Here is an 18,205-nt window from a genome sequence, read left to right on the forward strand (position 1 = left end):
ATCCTGGTACTGAGTGCCGCCATCTGGGCTGTATGATCCTTTCGGAGTGCAGTTTTTAATATGCTACAGTAGAGAACTAAGCTTAGGGCACCACAGCCCAGAACAGATAGAATATGCATAACTCTATCTGCAGTGCAAAGAGGACTGGCTGTCAGGAAGGCTGTATCTGATGCTGTCCAATCCCCAAAGCTCAGGAGACCCCTGTTTGGGAAAGCTTGCTGACTTGGACTGCACAGGGGTGAGACAGGGGGCCTGGATAGTGCAATGGAAGGCTTACATGGAAGGCTTACCTCTGAAGAGTGGGTGCCACTCCATGGTGATACTTGCCCATTTCCTCCTAGTCCTGGCTCTGAATGGCTGAGCCTCACCTTGTCCCTGATGGAGACTTTCCCCCTTAACTGCTCTGAGAAAGGGTAGAACCCAAAGGTTTCATTACCAGTTGTAAGTATGCAAATGGAAGGAAATTTTAAATATTTTTTTTCTCAGCAATGATTACTATGGACAACTTTCCCTCTTGTTTTAGCTTTAGTTCTGTAACTGTGATAAAACACTCTGACCAAAAGCAGCTTAGGATAGGAAAGGGTTTATTCAGCTTACACATCCAGGTCACAGGCCATCACTGAGGCAAGTCAAGGCAGGAACTCAAGCAAGAACTCAAAGGCAGGCCTGCTCCCTCTTCCCCACAGCATTACATCAGGTCAAGGAACTCATTTTGCCGCCAAAGAACTGTGTCAGGACCATGGAGGATGCTGCTTGCTGGCTTGCAGACTTATTTATGCTTAGCATGCTTTTTATACAGTTCTAGATCATCTGCCTCCCACAGTAGACTGGACCCCCCATTAGTTATCAATCAAGATACTCCCTCACAGATATGCCCACAGGCTGATATGATCTAGGCAACTCCTCAGCTGAGGCTTTCCTTTCAAGTGACTCAAGACTGTGTCAAGTTGACAGTTAAAGCTAACCAGAGCACCTTCTGAATAAAAAGTCACTCGTATGCCTCTCTCATAATCTCAAAAAACAAAAAGGTTTTATTCAATTCTGTTCCCATACTTACAAAAGATATCTGATTCAACCCTCTCATACACAAAGCAATTGGTGCATGAAAAAAATAATTAAATCATTGCTTGTCTCCAATTTATCAATCTACCAATGGATCTTGAGAGCTCCTCATGGGAGAAGCAATATGGCCATGACTGACCTTGATCTGAGAAATATACGATGGTTATGAACACAGTCACTGGAAACATGCAATCTAAAGGTGCATTTAATTGTGCCCTGGGAAGAATTTCAACTTAGGCAGATAACTTGTAGAACAAGTGCATCACCTCTCAGTCACAGTTGGCAAAGTGTTGGGCTGATTATAACTAACCTTCAACAACTGAGCAAACTTTCAGGGTAGGAAGAATTAAAAAAAAAAACATGCTTGAGGAAAGTTCAGTTTACCTATAATAGCATAGGTTATTATAGCTTGTTTTATATTTCTGCATATGAGTAGAATTCAAAACTGAGACATTAAGTCAATTTACAGACATGGGTTTTGTTGGTGTTTAACTATTAACATTTGCTTTCTGAGGGTCAAGAAAGTAGTTCCTACATGGTATCATAGGATATTAAAAGTAGTATTAGCAGCAAAGCTGTGGGTACTCTTAGGCTTTTGTGGCCTGGCTATTGTTAGCACCATGAAAAGAGTTTTGCTCGTATTTAATTTCTATTTTAAATCTACCTTTACTTGCAATCATCTTTGGCAGATATAGAGATGTTTATTTAATAAAACATTAATGGGTCAGAATGTAGACTGGCAGCAGAGTACTTTCCTACCTGGGTTTTATCCCACGTTGACAAACAACACCAACTATGAGAGCAGTAATTTATGAGTTATGACTTTGTATTTTAAACATTGACTTACCTTATTGCAATTCTTAATGCTCTTTTACAGTAAACTGGAAATGCACTGCTTTCCTTTTATATGAAAAGTATACACACAAGTTAGCATTTCTTCCATGAGTTAATGCTAAAATAATATTCTATTACTTTTACTACAAAATCTCTAGGGTACCATGGTATATGTCATGAGACAGGGTTTCATGACAGAACAGGTTTCAGGGTACAGAGAAACAGCAGGAACCTTCTTGCAAAGAAAATACTATGAAATTTACACATAGTAGCTACATAAGTAAATAAGAAGCATTTATTTTCTAAAACAGTGGAGTCTTGTGCTCCATGGGCTCTCATGGTACCATTTTCTTGTTAAGAAAGAAAGCAAATAAAAAAACAAATAGGTCTCTCTCTCTCTCTCTCTCTCTCTCTCTCTCTCTCTCTCTCTCTCTCTCTCTCACACACACACACACACAGAAAGAGAGAGAGAGAGAGAGAGAGAGAGAGAGACAGACAGACAGACAGACAGACAGACAGACAGAAAGACAGACGGAGGCTCTCAGTGCCATTATATTGTGATCACTGGTCCTTTTCATCTTGGTTGGCTCACCTAGTAAGAAAACCAGTCAATGTACATTAAATAAATGAGTAAAGTCTTGATTTGCCTTTTAAGAAAGAATGCATTATTGTTCAGATTTTTCTGTCAATATAAAATGGGAGGTGTTCACTTCTTTCCATTCTTGAAACATCTTACTCTATTAAAATTTATTTTTCTATTCATGAGAACATATATTGATTGATTACAAAGTGTTTTGGATAGGAGGTTTTGTGAGATTCTTTTAATTATGCACATACTCACCTATACATTTATTAAGCATATATGAATCTAGTCCACATTCTTTACTGCGATGTATGTAGTTCTTTCCAAATCTTTGTCTATTCCGTTAAAGAAACAAGTCTGGTGTGCTAAAGAGGAGGCTCGATTTTTATCTCTTGCCTTGTCTGTTAACAGCATCACAAAGTCAAAGTTACTCATGAATGATGAGTGCTGGTATGTATAGGTTTATCATGGTTTGAGTGAGAATGGCCCCCATAGGCTCATACATTTGAATGCTTGTTCCCCAGTTGATGGAACTGTTTGGAAGAATTAAGAGGTGTGTGGCTTTGTTGAAAAAGATGTGTCATTAAGGGCAGACTTGGAGGTTTTAGAGGCCCACACCATTCCAATTGTCTCTTTCTCTCTGCCTCATGGATTTTGTTTCAACATGTAAGTTCTCAGCTACTGCTCCAGCAGCACATTTCCCTGTCTTTTGCCATGCTCCCCACCACGACGGCCATGGACTCTGAAACTGTAAGCAAGCCCCCAATTAAATACTTTCTTCTAAGCCAGGCGGTGGTGGCACAAGCCTTTAATCTCAGTACTTGGGAAGCAGAGGCAGAGGCAGGTGGATCTCTGACTTCAAGACCAGCCTGTCCTACACAGTGAGTTCCAGGATATCCAGTACTGTTTCACAGAGAAACCCTGTCTTGAAAAAACAAAATAAACAAACAAGCAAATAAATAAATAAAATTCTTTCTTCTATGAGTTGCCTTGGTCATAGTCATAGTGTCCCTTCACAGCAATAGAAAAGTAACTTAGACAAGGTTTTATAAGCCATTCTAAGTGAGGATCATACTCCAGAGGACAAACCTGAGCTCCTGACAGTTTAAGACACCAGGAAGACCTGTCTATAAGTGGGATGACAATCAGAATAGGAACATCTTACCTGCATATTTAGAGCCATGTGAAGTTGAACCAGGTGATACACCTCAGAACAAAAAGAACCATAGAGATGAGACATTAGGCTGCCGGTTGCCTATCTTCTGGAAAGAGAGATTTTTTTCCAGTGGGGTGAGTGACTTGAAGAACATTTCCATCGAGATTCTGTTCAGACCGTGTTTGCGTGCTGTACCTCCCCTTCGCAAAGCAAGCATCACCCTTTACAAAACAAACAAATGAACAAAAACAAGAACAAGAGCCAGGCTGCTGTCTACGCATTATTTTCATAAGTCACAGTCTTTTCCAACTGACCAAGAGCTAGATTCTTACTCTACCAAGGCTCCAAACTTCCCTAGTGTTTAAAAAGGAAGGAATACTTGGAGACTTTTTGCCATGGGTCATATATGGAGTAGGGAGTAGAGTGTGAACTCAAGGAATGTCCTTGGAAACTCTTTTGTAGAAGCATGAATGCCCCTGGGAAGGAGGGCTGGGGAAGCAGCCTGCCTTGGGCCAACAGAAACAGGCTCAAATGTGGGCCATACTCACTGTCGTGCCCCCTCCCCTTCCTGTGCCTGAGCTGTAGCTGGGACAAGTTACATATTTTCCTAGGTGAGAAGACCAGTTACTTCTCTAGGAGGACCTCTCTTTGAGAGGACCCACAGGCTCTGCCAGGCAGGGCTTCCCTGTTGACACCTGCTCTCCAGGCACAAGTGCTCTCTGGGTTTTTTAGAGGACCTTTTCCAGGACTTGAGTGGACAGGTGCCGGTCAGCCTGCCAGTTTTCCTAACCTGGGATGGACACCAGCAGCATTCATTCAGCATGGTTCCACTGAACTCCTTCCTTCTAATCTCCTCTCGTACCGAACACTTCCTTTCTCAGTCTCTTTTTAGACAGTGTGAGTTAGCATCCAGCCAGGGCATCTAGAAAATGGTTGCCTACTGCTTTAAGACAGAAAAAGTCATTTAGAGAGAGCCATCCAAAGCCTGAGAGAGAAGTGTTGCACCTGTCTTCTGAATCCACACTGTCTATATCAGAGCTCCCAGGTGCCTATTCATTACAGCCTAGGCAATGAACCTTAGGGGGATCCAGAGGCTCTGTGCCTTCCCACTCCTCATCTGAGCCAGGTCAATGATGATGCAACCTGTCCATTGCCCGTGGGTTTGACAGATTGGGTTCTGTGGCCAAGGACAGAATCATTTCATAATAGGGCCAGACTGGATTCAGACTAGCAGAGACCTCCCAGGACACCCCCACTGCTCAGTCCTGAATCCCATGCAGGGTAGCAGGGGACGCTCTCTCTCAGAGACTTTGTCTAGAGAAAGGTGAGGCTGAGCTCACCTCTGAGGGGGGGCAGAGGAGCTGGTGTTTACTCTGGTCACTCCCTCAGAGCCCTGCCGTTCTATCCTAGAGTCCAAAGCTTCATGATAACAGGCAATGGTTTTGCATTTTATGGCTGCTGTAGCACCCACCATCTAGATAAACACCCATAGACCCCAGAGATACCATACTCAGTCGACTCTGGTTGAGCTTGAGGCCTCCACAGATGGGCTTGTTCAGCCAGGACTTCAGGAGCCAAAAGGCCCAGCCAGGAACCCCACATCAGGTGGGGCAGCAGTGCCTGGCCATCTTTCGCTTTCCTTTCCTCTGTGTGGGTGGACACTGAAATGCTTCAGAGGCTACTGCCAGGCCCAGTGGGAGCCACATGGGTCTCAGATTAGCCACCTGTGGTACTTACCAGGGTCAGAATGGAGTTCACAGAACACAGTGCCTACAGTTATCCCCTTTGCTAGCTGTGAGAGGAGGGAGATGGTCTGACTTCTCTCTGTATCAGGAGGACCTTCTGAGGCTCTGTTAGGTAAGGAAGGCTCTGTGACACAAAGTAGCCTGCCACAGAAAGAAAGCTCCCCGAATTTCCAACTACCTGGAAGCTCTGAAAGACTATAGTCATAGCACGTGGTAGATGAGCTATATTGAGCTGAGTGTCTATAGTCACCAGCTACGAACGCAAGTATGGGTTCCGAGGACTGCGCTCCCTGTGGCTGGGTAATCTCTTCAAGTTGTCTCTGCCAGATCAGGATGCTGCGGCTTTAGTTCCAGCTGTCTGCAGGCAGCCCTTCCTGGGTACTAGCCAAGGACCAGCCCTGGCCTGTACCACTGAAGGGCTTCTGGCTACAGCTCCTGCATCAGCAGTTGGACCTTTCTCCCACTTGCAGTAAGAGGTTGAAGACTCTGGGCACTGGTTGTCTCACTGCCTTGTTTGTTTTTTTTTTAAATGTGGAGTGGAAGATGTTGAGTATCTGTTTTTTCTCTCCATCGCTGGCTCTTCTAGCAGCTCTAGACCCCAAGGCCAACCCTCAGAAGAGCTCCAGGGAGGAGTGCTCCTTGTACTCAGTCTTGCCTACAGACTGCTGGATACAGGCTAGCCTCTTCATCTCCCTCAGGGCTTGCCAACCTTCTCCTGTCTTTCTGTATTTTGCACAAGCTGGAACAAACACAGAGGCCTGGGTTGTGTCATCTTCAGACACCTCCTCCCCTTCCCTTGGTCCCTCCTCAGCAGTTAAACACTTCTCTGGCTCGTGTCCAAGAGGACATCCTTGATGGTCACCATGTCCTGTGGTTTTATGGGACCCCCTCAGTGGAAATATTTTCTGCCTTATTCGGGATTGATAACTTTTGCTTTATTGCACATATTAAAATTAATGCCAAAAGATAATTATCTTTTAATTCTGCTTTAAATCAAGCTAAATTGCATTCCCTGGGGGAAAATAATATGAACTGCACTTCATTTGTAACTTCTAGGTTTTTCCTTTTCCTTTTGTTTTTCAAAATCAGCATTATAAATCCATCAAAATACCATTTAGACTTTTAAGTTATAAAGCTTTGGTCATTTGAAGAGATCAAAATCTATAAATTACATAATTCCCATTAAGTGTGGCTGTAACCATGCATGATTTTAAAGTTTTCATTATCCTGTTTAAAAATGTACATGACCGTTTTGATTTAGTTTTCCTAACTATACAGGGGGGTGTTAATTTCAAACATGCTTAATTCTCGGATTTCAATGTCCAATCAAACTGTAAATGATCAGAGTATTTGAAGTTCAGAAAGAAAAGAAAAGGCTTCGAAATCGAGTAGACTCTGGCTAGACCGGTTGGGAACATGCCAATACATCTCCGTGTAGAGAAGCACGCTTGACTTTAGTCTCTGAAGGAAATGAAATTCAATTTGCCATTGGATTGCTAGGTCCAGCAGGAGTCTCCTGTGCCGACAGAGCTACAGTATGGAAAGGATACAGTGCTGGTTACTCATCTAGCAAAGGACTGTGCTTATATACCATACAATCATCCTTAAACAGTTCTGTGAACCCCAAGTACCTTGTCTTGAGGGCAAGCACACATGTCAGAATCCCGTATGGATGTGCAGCCCAACCTGAGGTGTAAGCTTTCTATTGCTGCTTTTGGCAGAGAAGATGTGTGAATTTCCAAAGACAATGGGGACCAGGGGAGGCTGGGGTGCTGTGGGGTGGGAGGATGGGGGGTGAGATGGCTCAGGCTGACAGAGGACTGGGCTGTACAGAGCTCTGTATGGACCTGCCTTAAACATGTATTGCCTGCTAGTGTTTCTCTGCTGCCTGGCTGTGGTTAAGGGAGGGAACAGACATTGTGCTCTGGCAGATATAGAATACAGGGTCTGTTAGAAGCCTCCTGGACACAGGAAAGAGGCTTTGTGTATAAGACCTGAGAGAAGGCAGGCCCTGTTAGCTAGGTCCTGTGGTCCTTCTCAATCAACCTGGAGGAATGGCAGGCATCTGAAAAAGCAGAGGTGCACTGTGAAGTCTCACAGGCTGGAAAACTGCTTTTTCCAGATGCACCTGGAGTTCGTGGGGTGAACAGCCCAAGGCAGTGTGTGCCTTCTCCTGGGCAGCACAGGCTAGTGGGACCCATTCTAACAGTCATGGGGCTACTGTGGCTTAGAGTCCTCCAGGTCTTGGGAAGCAGAAAGCGAAAAGCTCTGGGCTGAGGCTGGCTTTCACCATGGGATTCTGGCAGAGAATGTGGCCTCTTAGGGAGGTGATGAGGCCTGCCCCATAGGATAGCACCAGTTCTTGGTCCTGTTGGGTCATGGGAACCCAATTTGAAAGCAGGAAGGGAACTGACATACAGGTATGTGCCCCTTAGCTTTGTGTCCAGCTTGGCAGACAGCAAGGACTAGAGCTTTACTGGGAACCCTGTGTGTTTTTGTATGCCTAGACAACTAATTAGATTTTAGAGGATTCAGGTGCTGGGAGTTATAACAGAAAGGTGAAGAGTGTTTTAATAAAGGCACCAAGGGTTTACCTGTACTTTTGACCTCTTCGAGTCCATCGTTCACCAGGAGTTGGCTCAAAGCACAGGCCGTGTGGAGGGTATTTCATACTTGAGAACAGAACTTCACAGAGGGTATTTCACCACTATGTTCTGTTCTACAGTTTTCCCATGAGTTGGAGGATGTGTGTGACTCATCAACAAGGGAGGCTGCTTTTGGAAACGACCACACAGCTGAATTGAAGTTAACATTCTTTCATGACTTCACCTGAAAGATCAGGCTGCTCTAAGCCACTTTGTGTTGGATGAAAAGTAGAGAATGCTATTCTCGGTCCCAAACTCCAGGCTCATGTTCTCTGCAGGGGACAGAGTGAGGCATCTTTCCTTATCATGTGTAAAACACTGGCTGTTTTGACACCCTTGGCAAGCATGAAGCATCAGTACAGTTACAACAGGCTGACCATGCTACACACTTACAAACAGAAAGCTGGGGAGATGGCTCAGTGGTTAGAAGCATTTGATGGGCATATGCAAGAAACCGAGTAAAAATCCGATATGTAGTGTGAGCATCTGTAGTCCCAGTGTCCCTACAGGAAAATTTGAGAGTAAGATGGGCAAATCCCTGGAGGGTCGCATCCCAGCTAGCCTGTGTAGACAGTGGAAAAACAATAAAGGCAGCCTGTCTTAAGTTAGGTGGATGTTGAGGGCCAGTACCCATGGTTGTTTTCTAACCTTCATACAAATGCTGGGGCACACATGTCCATGAGTGGACATGTGCATACGTATACACACCATACACATACATACATACATACATACATACATACATACATACATACATACACATAAATACCCCCAAACATGGTAGGACATTTGCTAAGGAATTTGATTTATTTCCAAGAATTACATGGAGGTTGTGCATGCACATGGGTGTGTATAACCAAACATAGGCTAAAACATTATTTATTCAAAGATATCTTTTTGTTTCAGTCAGAAATTTTCCCCTAACCTCTGCTTGTCCTCACACTGTCATCTTTGCCTTTGATATGTCCATGTCCTACATAAATACTGTATGAGAGTTTTGATCATGTTTTTGTTTAGAATCACCTCAATGTGTTGCTCAAATTTACAACACCAAAGTGATGGTGCTAGGATGGGGCCACTTGGGAGGTGCTTGGATGGGCTTTATGGTAGTATTCTAATTCTTACAGAAAGGCTTAAGGGGGCCCCCTCTGTTCCACTACCTCAGGGACATATGGAAGGCACCATGTATGAAAGAAAAGATGGTCTCTGACCAGATATAGAGTCTGTCCATTCTGATCTTGGGCTCTAGTCTGTAGGGAGTCAGTGACGGCTATCCATCTGTCTGCCCAGGCCCTGGTGTCCTTTTTAAGGCAGAGTACCAGCTAAAAAAGACCCTCAAGGTGCTGAGGAGGTCAGAGTTTATCTCCCATGTTTGCAGCTGTACATGTACCTTCTGTCGATGCTGGTTGAGGCCGTTGGAGCCTGCTCTCCTACCCTACTTTTGCAGATGGTCCCAGGGAAAGACATAGGTTCTTAGCACCTGTGTTGCTAGCTCTGAGTCACCCTGACATACATTTTATACTTTTTCTTGGTGTGTTGGAAGTTAGTGTTAAAATTTATGGGCCACCAAGAACACAAGCTCACTATTACTGGTGTGGTGTTCTGAATATATTTGGATGCTTCTAATAATCACACTGGATATAAAACATAACACTGCTCTTAGGAAGGCTCTGAGAGTAAGAGTTTTCTGAGGCATTCTGGGTAGAAGTCTTCCGACACAGAATAATCAGACACTCCATCCTATTCTGTCATCTGCCTTTGTGCTTCCTTGGTGGTGTCCTTTGAAGCCTGGTGTTTTCCTTTGGATGGATGCTATTCATTTGGTTTTTCTTTCATTCCTTGTCAAATCCTCTTCTGCAGAACCCTTACCTAGCTCTGTCCTCCATGTTGGCTATTGCAGTCCTTGAACAGGGATTGATGAAGCTGCTGCTGGCTCAGAAGCCTTTGGTGCCCGAGGACAGCTGCTTCTCAGCTTTGTAGACTCTTGTTTGTGTACCCGCCTCTTCCATGAGGTTGAGTTGACCCTTGAGAGTAGAGTTTGGAATTGATCCCCACAGTCTGCTTACCCCTTCATTGTAAAGGATTAAAATAGTGTCAGCAGCACTTGTGAGTGGGAGGGATTGTAACATGAGGTTCTTTGTCTCTGCTGGTCCTACTGTCCTTGAGCCCCAAAATAAACACACAGAGACATATATTAATTATGAAACTGTTGGCTGATGACTAGGACTTCTTATTGGCTAGATCTGTCTTAATTATTAAACCATTTCTATTAATCTAAGTTTTTCCATGTGGTTTTATCTTACTGGAGAAGGGTCCGGACCTCTAACTCCTTTGAGAGCTCACTTGGTGACTGCTAAGCGTTTCCACAGAGAAGAGAGCGATTTCTTGTTTGTCCCTGCTTATATCCTGTTCTGCCTGGTTCTGTCTGGTCAATCAGCCAATCAGTACTTTATTCATTAACCAATAAGAGAAACAAATATACAGAAAGACTTCCCCCATCAGGCATGACAACAGTGCCATTTACAAATGTAAGCCCTGCCTGGGAAGTCCTTCCACTGACGATTGATTGTTCTTCCCCATTGAAGTTCTCATTTGCCCTGGCAGTTGCTTTGATCTGACAAGGCCACCTAGAAGTGAGGCCACCATGGTATTCACAAACATTTGTTTAGCTTTTGCAGGTTTTAAAGGTTTAGGGGGAAATTCCTTGAGCTGTCTTCCATAGGAAATTTTACTATTGTGTATTATTTGGTCTTGGTTGTCCCCATGAGATTCCCTAGACACCCCTAGCCCCTCAGCTTAAAGAGTAGGGATTCCTTCTCATAGGCCCTGAGCTAGGGCTGAGCCCAGGGCTAGGAGCTGGAGGAGTTGGTGTCTCTTGCAGATTCTCTTTGACCTGCAGGACAGTGTCTCTGCTATCTCACAGGAACGGTCCTCTGAGCATCCCAGGTGTCCCTATTTCTGTCCAATCAGGACACATGAGGAACTTGCTTAATTCTTAATTAAAATGTCTGGTCCCCAAACCCTCTCATATTTCCCCAAGCTCTACATATGAGGCTTCAGTGTATGAATTTTGGGGGACCCACATAAGGATCATTTAAGGTGACTTGGGCTTGAGTAGAAGTCTGATGTAAAGAGGGGACTGACCATGGTATCCTCGTTCTTGCCGTTGCATGCATGCAGTCCTAAGGTCTAAGTGTCCACTTTCAAAATGTCTCCTGAGTAAGAATGAGTTTTTCTAGCAGGTGAGAGGGACACTCAGCAGCTGGGTGAGTTCTCACAGTCCTTTACACAGGTTTCCAGTCTTATACAGCAAACACCGACTGAAAGTGAGAATCACCACACCCCCATCAGCCATGGTTTCCCAGCCACAGGTACTATGTATAAAAAGATTGCTTTTCACCAACAATGCTTGCTTACTAAATTTATGAGTCCCAGCCAAATATGAAACTATGCTAATAAACTAAGAAACCAGGTACGTGTTCTAAAACCCACAGGAGCATCTCTGTCTGTCACCCCAGCCAGAAGGGTGCTTCTTTCCAAGATCCCCTTGTCCCCCAGGGCACATCCTGCTCTGTGAGCTGCTGCTGTGCACACTGGTGAGGCCCAGGCCCCACAACGTGTCTCCTGTGTACACATTGCACAGGGAAGAAAACACGGTGCTACGGCATGTTCTTGCTGTGGGTGATGCGCCTTTGTTTTCTGGGTCTGTGAGCTATTATGCCCACTGGAGGCTCTCAGCAAAACCAGAGAGTGTTGTGTGTTATTAATATTTCGCCACACACAGCAGAGCCAGTCTCTGCAAATGTGGCATGCTGGGCATGTCCAGTCACCCCAAGAGAGGGGCACTGCTGAGAGAAGGATACTGGGAATGTGCACCCCATGAAGAGGCCTGGGACGTCATTAAGGAATCCTCAATGGAGTAGCTCTCTCCCTCTCACTGCCACGTTCCTGCCCAGACCTTCTGAATTCATCTTGAGAACTAAGTTCTCCAAACCTCTCAGCTAAAAGGCATTTTTTCTCTTTTGCTTGGAAACTTAGAAATATTTTTTTCTGTTTTGTCATGACTGTGATTTAAGGAAAAAAACCATGATACTTTATTTTAGAAGTCAATTTTTAAAACTAAAAAAATAGAGTACTTTAAAAAAATGCTTACTTGCTTGCTTATGTAGACACTTTACTAGTTTAAGTTTTTTAACTGAACTATTTTTAAATAGTTATATTTTTCTCACAAACACTGACATATTTTATGACATCTAAGGCTACCCCTATAATTTTTTCAGTAGCAACTTGTTCCCATCAAGTTACACATGAAATGAAATTATGGGTTGAAGCAAAAGTTAATTAATAAACTACTTAAGATAGTTATCTGTGCTTCTTGTTTTGCCTTGCTGTTTGAAAATCAGTACCTTTTATTTCCTGTCTGTACTTTGTCGTGATCTATAAATTCACATTGATATTCTACAGACACCCCATGAGTACCAAAAGCCTGTGAGTTTTCTAGAATACCCTGTCACAATTGCAACCACTTTTACATGTGACTGAATCAAAATTAATAGTTTGGAGAAAGAGAGAGGAACATACACACACACACACACACACACACACACACACACACACACACACACACAGACATGCATGAGCATACATGCACACACACATGTGCATGCATGCTTACACACATGCACACATATACACATGTATACACATAAGCACATACACGTGTACACATCCACACATGCACACACACATGCATGAGCATACAGTAAAGTTTCTCAGTACCACTTCTTCATGTTATCTCATTTCTTTTTCTGTTTATCTGTTCACTTCCTGGCTTGTGACTTGTTTGCTTGCAGTGTGGGGCAATTATGACTAAATCAACTTAGGTATTCATATAAAAGGCCTGGTTACATGTATAGGTATAGGATTTGTTTGGCTTTGCTTCTTCCAGTGGCCATAGCATTCTGAAATTCCACTTCTTATGGTGAATGTCATGTTTGAGTAAGAATGGCTCCCATAGGCTCACATGTTTGAATGCCTGGTCCCTAGATGGTGGAACTTTTTGGGAAGGATTAGGAATTGTGGCCTTGTTAGAGGAGGTGTGTTGCTGGAGGAGGGCTTGGGGAAGACTCATGTCATCCCCCATTGTCCTCTCTGCTTCCTGCTTGTGGATAAAGATGTAAACTCTCAGCTGATGCTCCAGCTTCTTACCACTGTGCCCTTACTCAGCTATCATAGGCTCTAATCATCTGCAGCCATAAGCCCATTAAACTCTATCTTTTCTAAATTGCTTTGGTCATGGTGTTTTATCACATTCATAGAAGACTAGCTAATCCTGGAGCTGGTACCAGGGAGTGGGATATAACTGTGATAAACTGAACCATATTATTATTATTATTATTATTATTATTATTATTATTATTATTGACAAATATGGAAGACTTTGGGACTTTGGGATAGAACAGCAGAGCCATCTAAGCCTTGTGACATAAAGACTCGGAGCTAAAGGACTTGCAGTTTGCCCTGCTGGGTTTTTTGTCTTGCTTTGGTCCAATATTTATTTGCGATTCCCTGCTTTCTTCTTTTAGGAATGGTGATGTATATTCTGTGTCACTGTCTATAGCAAGTATGTAATTTGATTTTTGATTTTACAGGGGGTTATGATTAAGAGATTGCTTTGAGTCTCAGACTTTGGACTTCAGGCTTTCAAACAGTGTTGAGACTGTGAGGGACTGTGGGAACTTTTAAAGTTGGACTAAATACACTTTGCATCATGATTTGGCCACAAGCCTATGAGGAGCAGGGAGTGGTTGGGATGAGAACGCTGCCTTTGTATCTCCTCATGTCCATCATGAACTCTGACCCTTTGGAACCATAAGCCCAATTAGACTCTTTCTTCTGTAAGTTGCCTTGGTCTTGGTGTTTTATCAGAGCAATAGAACAGTAACAAAGACAGGGTGTTAGTTCCATGTTCCATGCCTCACCAGTCCTTTGGTGCTGTCAGCAATCGAGGTTTTAGTTGTCTTCATGGGGTTTCCTAACTGCTTTGACTGCAATCCCCTTATAGCACTTGAGCCCAAGAACGACTCTCTATGTTCATTTCACCTCTGGATGAGTTCCTCTGTGAGATGTCTGTTCAAATTTTTAATTGAGTTATTTGCTTTCTTATTGAGTTTTAGGTGATCTTCCTATGTCAGGGATGTGTTTTGTAAATATTTTCTCCCTGTGTGTGGCCTCTTTTCATCTGCTTTGCAGCATCTTCCTATGAGCAGATGTTTTGGTTTATGTTGAAGTTCAGCTTATCAGTTGATTCTGTGTTCACGGGCTGGTGGTGTCTGAGAGTCAGCCTGTCCCCTCTGAGTCACTGACCCTCCTTGTTTTCTCTCTGCCAGGGCTTCTTATCCCCAGCTATCCCCATATATAAAACAGAATCAGAATCAGACATTTCCTGACTTGTTACATTATTTAATCACTTATTTTAGCACAATTCTCTGATGTGCATATGATTTTACCATTTATTAAAGGTAAAAAGAAAATTTGTATACTAATGCTATGGCTGTGCTTGTTTAGTTTTACATAGAGTCTTGGCTGAACATCTGATACTGCAGGGTATAGAGCGCCTTGAATGTTTTTCATATATATATATATATATATATATATATATATATATATATATATATTGCCTGAGTGTATGTGTATCATGAGAGTGTGTATACACATATTTATTTATTAATGAAAATTTCAGGCTGAGGAATGATAATATGGAAATATTCTGTCTTTTTTCCCCATAACTAAATCCTTATGATCTATCAGAGCAGAAAACCTTGCAATTTCTGACATTCAGCAGTCTTGAATCTGAGCCAAGGTCTTTCAGATAGTTTTCATTGGTGTTGTATGGTATGATAGTGTCTTATCCAGGGTTACTATTGCTGTGATGAAATACCATAACCAAAAGCAAGTTTGGGAGGAAAGGGTTTATTTGGCTTACATTTCCATATTGCTGTTCATCATCAAAGGAAGTCAGGACAGGAACTCAAACAGGGAAGAAATCTGGAGTCAGAAGTTGATGCAGAGGCCATAGAGGGGTGCTGCTAACTGGCTTGCTCAACCTGTTTTCTTATAGAACCTAAGACCACCAGCCAAGAGTTTGCCCCACCTACCAATGGGCTGAACACTCTCACACTAATCACTAATCACTAAGTAGGAAAATGTCCTAAAGATTTGCCTACAATCTGAGCTTATGGAGGCATTTTCTCAATGGAGGCTTCCTCTCTGATGACAAAACCTTGTGTCAAGTTGATGTAAAACTAGCTAGCACAACTTGACACACAAACACATCATTGTTAAGCCACACACTTTTCTCAGGAATACACACACATCAATGTAAACATCACATGCAAAACAGGCCTCTGAGCTCCCAACACTCAAGGCTCTTCTAGCCCAAAGTCCTCCCCAAAATAGCATGGCTGGGTCTGTCACAGCACAATCCCACTCCTGGTGCCAATTTCTGTCTTAGTTGGGTAACTATTGCTGTGACAAAACATTATGACCAGTAGCAAGTTCAAGACAAAGGGTTTTTTGTTTGTTTGTTTGTTTGTTTTTTGCTTATACTTTCGGAATATTGTCCATCACTGAAGGAAATCAGGACAGGGTCTCAAACAGGGCAGGATCCTGGAGTCAGGAGCTGATGCAGAGGCCATGGAGGGGTGCTGCTTACTGACTTGCTCCCCATGGCTTGCTCAGCTTGCTTTCTTTTAGAACTCAGGACCACCAGCCCAGGGGTGGGATCCTATCAATCACTAATTAAGAAAACATCCTACAAGCTTGGAGCTTGAATATAGGCTGATTGTCTTAGAGTTACTATTGCTGCAATGAAACACCATGACCAAAGCAACTTGGGGAGCAAAGGGTTTATTATTTCAGGTTACCAGTAACTTCCTTTTTATTTATTTATTTAATTTAATTAATTAATTTAATGTGATTCTGTTTGTGTGTGTGTGTGTGTGTGTGCACATGTGCACGGGGCTCACACATGCCAGGGCAGGAGTAATACATAGGTCAGGGGCCAACTTACTGGAGTGGGTTCTCTCCTTCCACCACAGGGGTCCTGTGGGTCAGCTCAGTGGGGCTTCACAGCAAACGCCATCACCCCCTGAGCCATCTGATTAGCTCTTTTGTCTCATTTTTAAAAGCCACTGTTTTAGAGAGGTGACACTCTGACCTCTGACAGGCTGGGCCTCTGTCTGCTCTGCTATCAGTTCACTACAGCAGGAAAGCCAGTGGCCTCATTGCTGGGCTTTTCCTTTGTAAGCACCTGAAAATAAAACAAAACCACTGCTTCCTTAGCTTCCTTCTGACAGAGCCAGTTTCCTAATTCTGTAGAATTTTCAAGCAGCATTTCCCTCCTGTACAGTACATTCTCAGGCAATTTGTTCTTCTCACTAACCCCAAAGGTCCCAGGACAGAAGTCTCAGGACAGAGCCAGAGCTGGGCTGATACACTTGGTGAGACTCTTTTCTGGGCAGCCTTGGCCGAGCACACAGTGCTGGTGTGTGACCTCTGGGTGGGACTCAGTGACAGACGGGGTGGGGCTGGGAAGCACAGTGAAGAGTCAGGCTTCGTGAGGCCAGAGTGAAAGGTGGATAAAAGTTTCTCAGAACTGTTCGGAAGCCTGTGTGATTACCTCTGAGGAGCAGAAGAACCAATGAGATTTCAACATAGGCCCCTTGGTAGACAGCAGGGACAGTGGAATATCGGCATGGAATTTCCGTGGCAGACATCAGAAGAGACTGTGGGAAGAGACTATAGCAGTTCAGTAGCCACTCACAGCCAGGGCATCTGTAAACATTCTTTTTTCATATACTATTTATTAATTTTTTTGCATTCCCATCCCAGTTCCCCTCTCCGACCTCTCCTCCCACTCCCCTGCTCTTCCCATCTGCTCCACGGAGAGGGTAAGGCCTCCCCTAGGAAGTCTACTAAGTCTGTCCCATCATCTAGTTGAGGCAGTATCAAGGCATTTCTCCATCCTCACACACCTGTGTCTAGGCTGAGCAAGGAAGGTATCTCTTCATACAGAATGGGCTCCACTAAGTCAGTTTGTGCATTACAGTTAGATCTTGGACCCACTGCCAGGGGCCTCATATATTCTCCCAGTCGCACTGTTGTCACCTATGTTAAGGGAGTCTAGTTCTGTCTTATGCAGGTTCCCCATTTGTCAGACCTGAGTCAGTGATCTCTCACTAGCTTGGGTCAGCTGATTCTGTGGGTTTCCCCATCATGGTCTTGACGCCTTTGTTCATATTATCGCTCCTCCCTCACTTTGATTGAACATTCTTTAAGGTTGGTCTGCATTTCAGTTTGGTGTGATGCTTCTCTTCCCCTGGCAAGGTACAGAAACAGTGCTTTGAGCTGGAATCTACTTGCTGAGCAGTGTCAGCTCTAGTTTTGAGTCAAGAGAACCTGGATCTAAGGTATTTTATCAGATCTTTTTTTGATGCGGGGGAGGAGTATACTTTTTTGGTGCAAGTAAGCTGATTTGCCTAGTTTGTCTTTTAGGGGTGCTTTCAGAGGCGGAGGTGTTGGCAGTTTGGCTCCATTCCAGGATTGTGCACCCACAGGGATTTCCTGGTTCTATGCTCTCCTTCAGAGTGCCAGTCCTGTGGGAGCCTGGGTCTCCTCATCAATGGACTACAGGATCTAACACACACCTTTTCTGCACACATATACTTAGTATCAACCTGGCGTGTGTGTTGGCGGCGATGGCGATGACCCTGGATGTGTGAGACAAGCCTAAAGTCCCCCAGGATTATATTTTCTTGCCAATCGTAATCATATCCTGAGCACGGGAAAAACCAAGCATTATGATCCTCTCTCTCTCTCTCTCTCTCTCTCTCTCTCTCTCTCTCTCTCTCTCTCTCTCTCTCTCTCTCTCTCTCTGTGTGTGTGTGTGTGTGTGTGTGTGTGTGTGTGTGTGTGTGTACCTACATCCAAGTAAGTTTACACTGTCCAAGCTGGGTTCCCCAGGCACTTCTGCCTGCTCTGCTCACTCCCCTATGTCATTTCTAGCAAACCCATTTCTAGCAAACTTCTTTGATCATCTCATATAGGTTTTTGTATAATTGGAAAGGGGAACCACAAGAGATTCCATGACTGATGAGGACAGCATGTCTAAAAATTAAGC

General features: G+C 43.8%; 1 protein-coding gene across 2 annotated transcripts in view; it reads left to right on the forward strand.

Moving 5' to 3' along the window:
- Positions 1–18,205, forward strand: part of Smoc2 (SPARC related modular calcium binding 2) — a 126,172-nt gene that overhangs the window by 69,980 nt on the left and 37,987 nt on the right. The window lies entirely within an intron of this gene.

The sequence above is a fragment of the Cricetulus griseus genome, chromosome 2 (genome assembly GCF_003668045.3).
Source record: "Cricetulus griseus strain 17A/GY chromosome 2, alternate assembly CriGri-PICRH-1.0, whole genome shotgun sequence".
Classification (NCBI taxonomy): domain Eukaryota; kingdom Metazoa; phylum Chordata; class Mammalia; order Rodentia; family Cricetidae; genus Cricetulus; species Cricetulus griseus.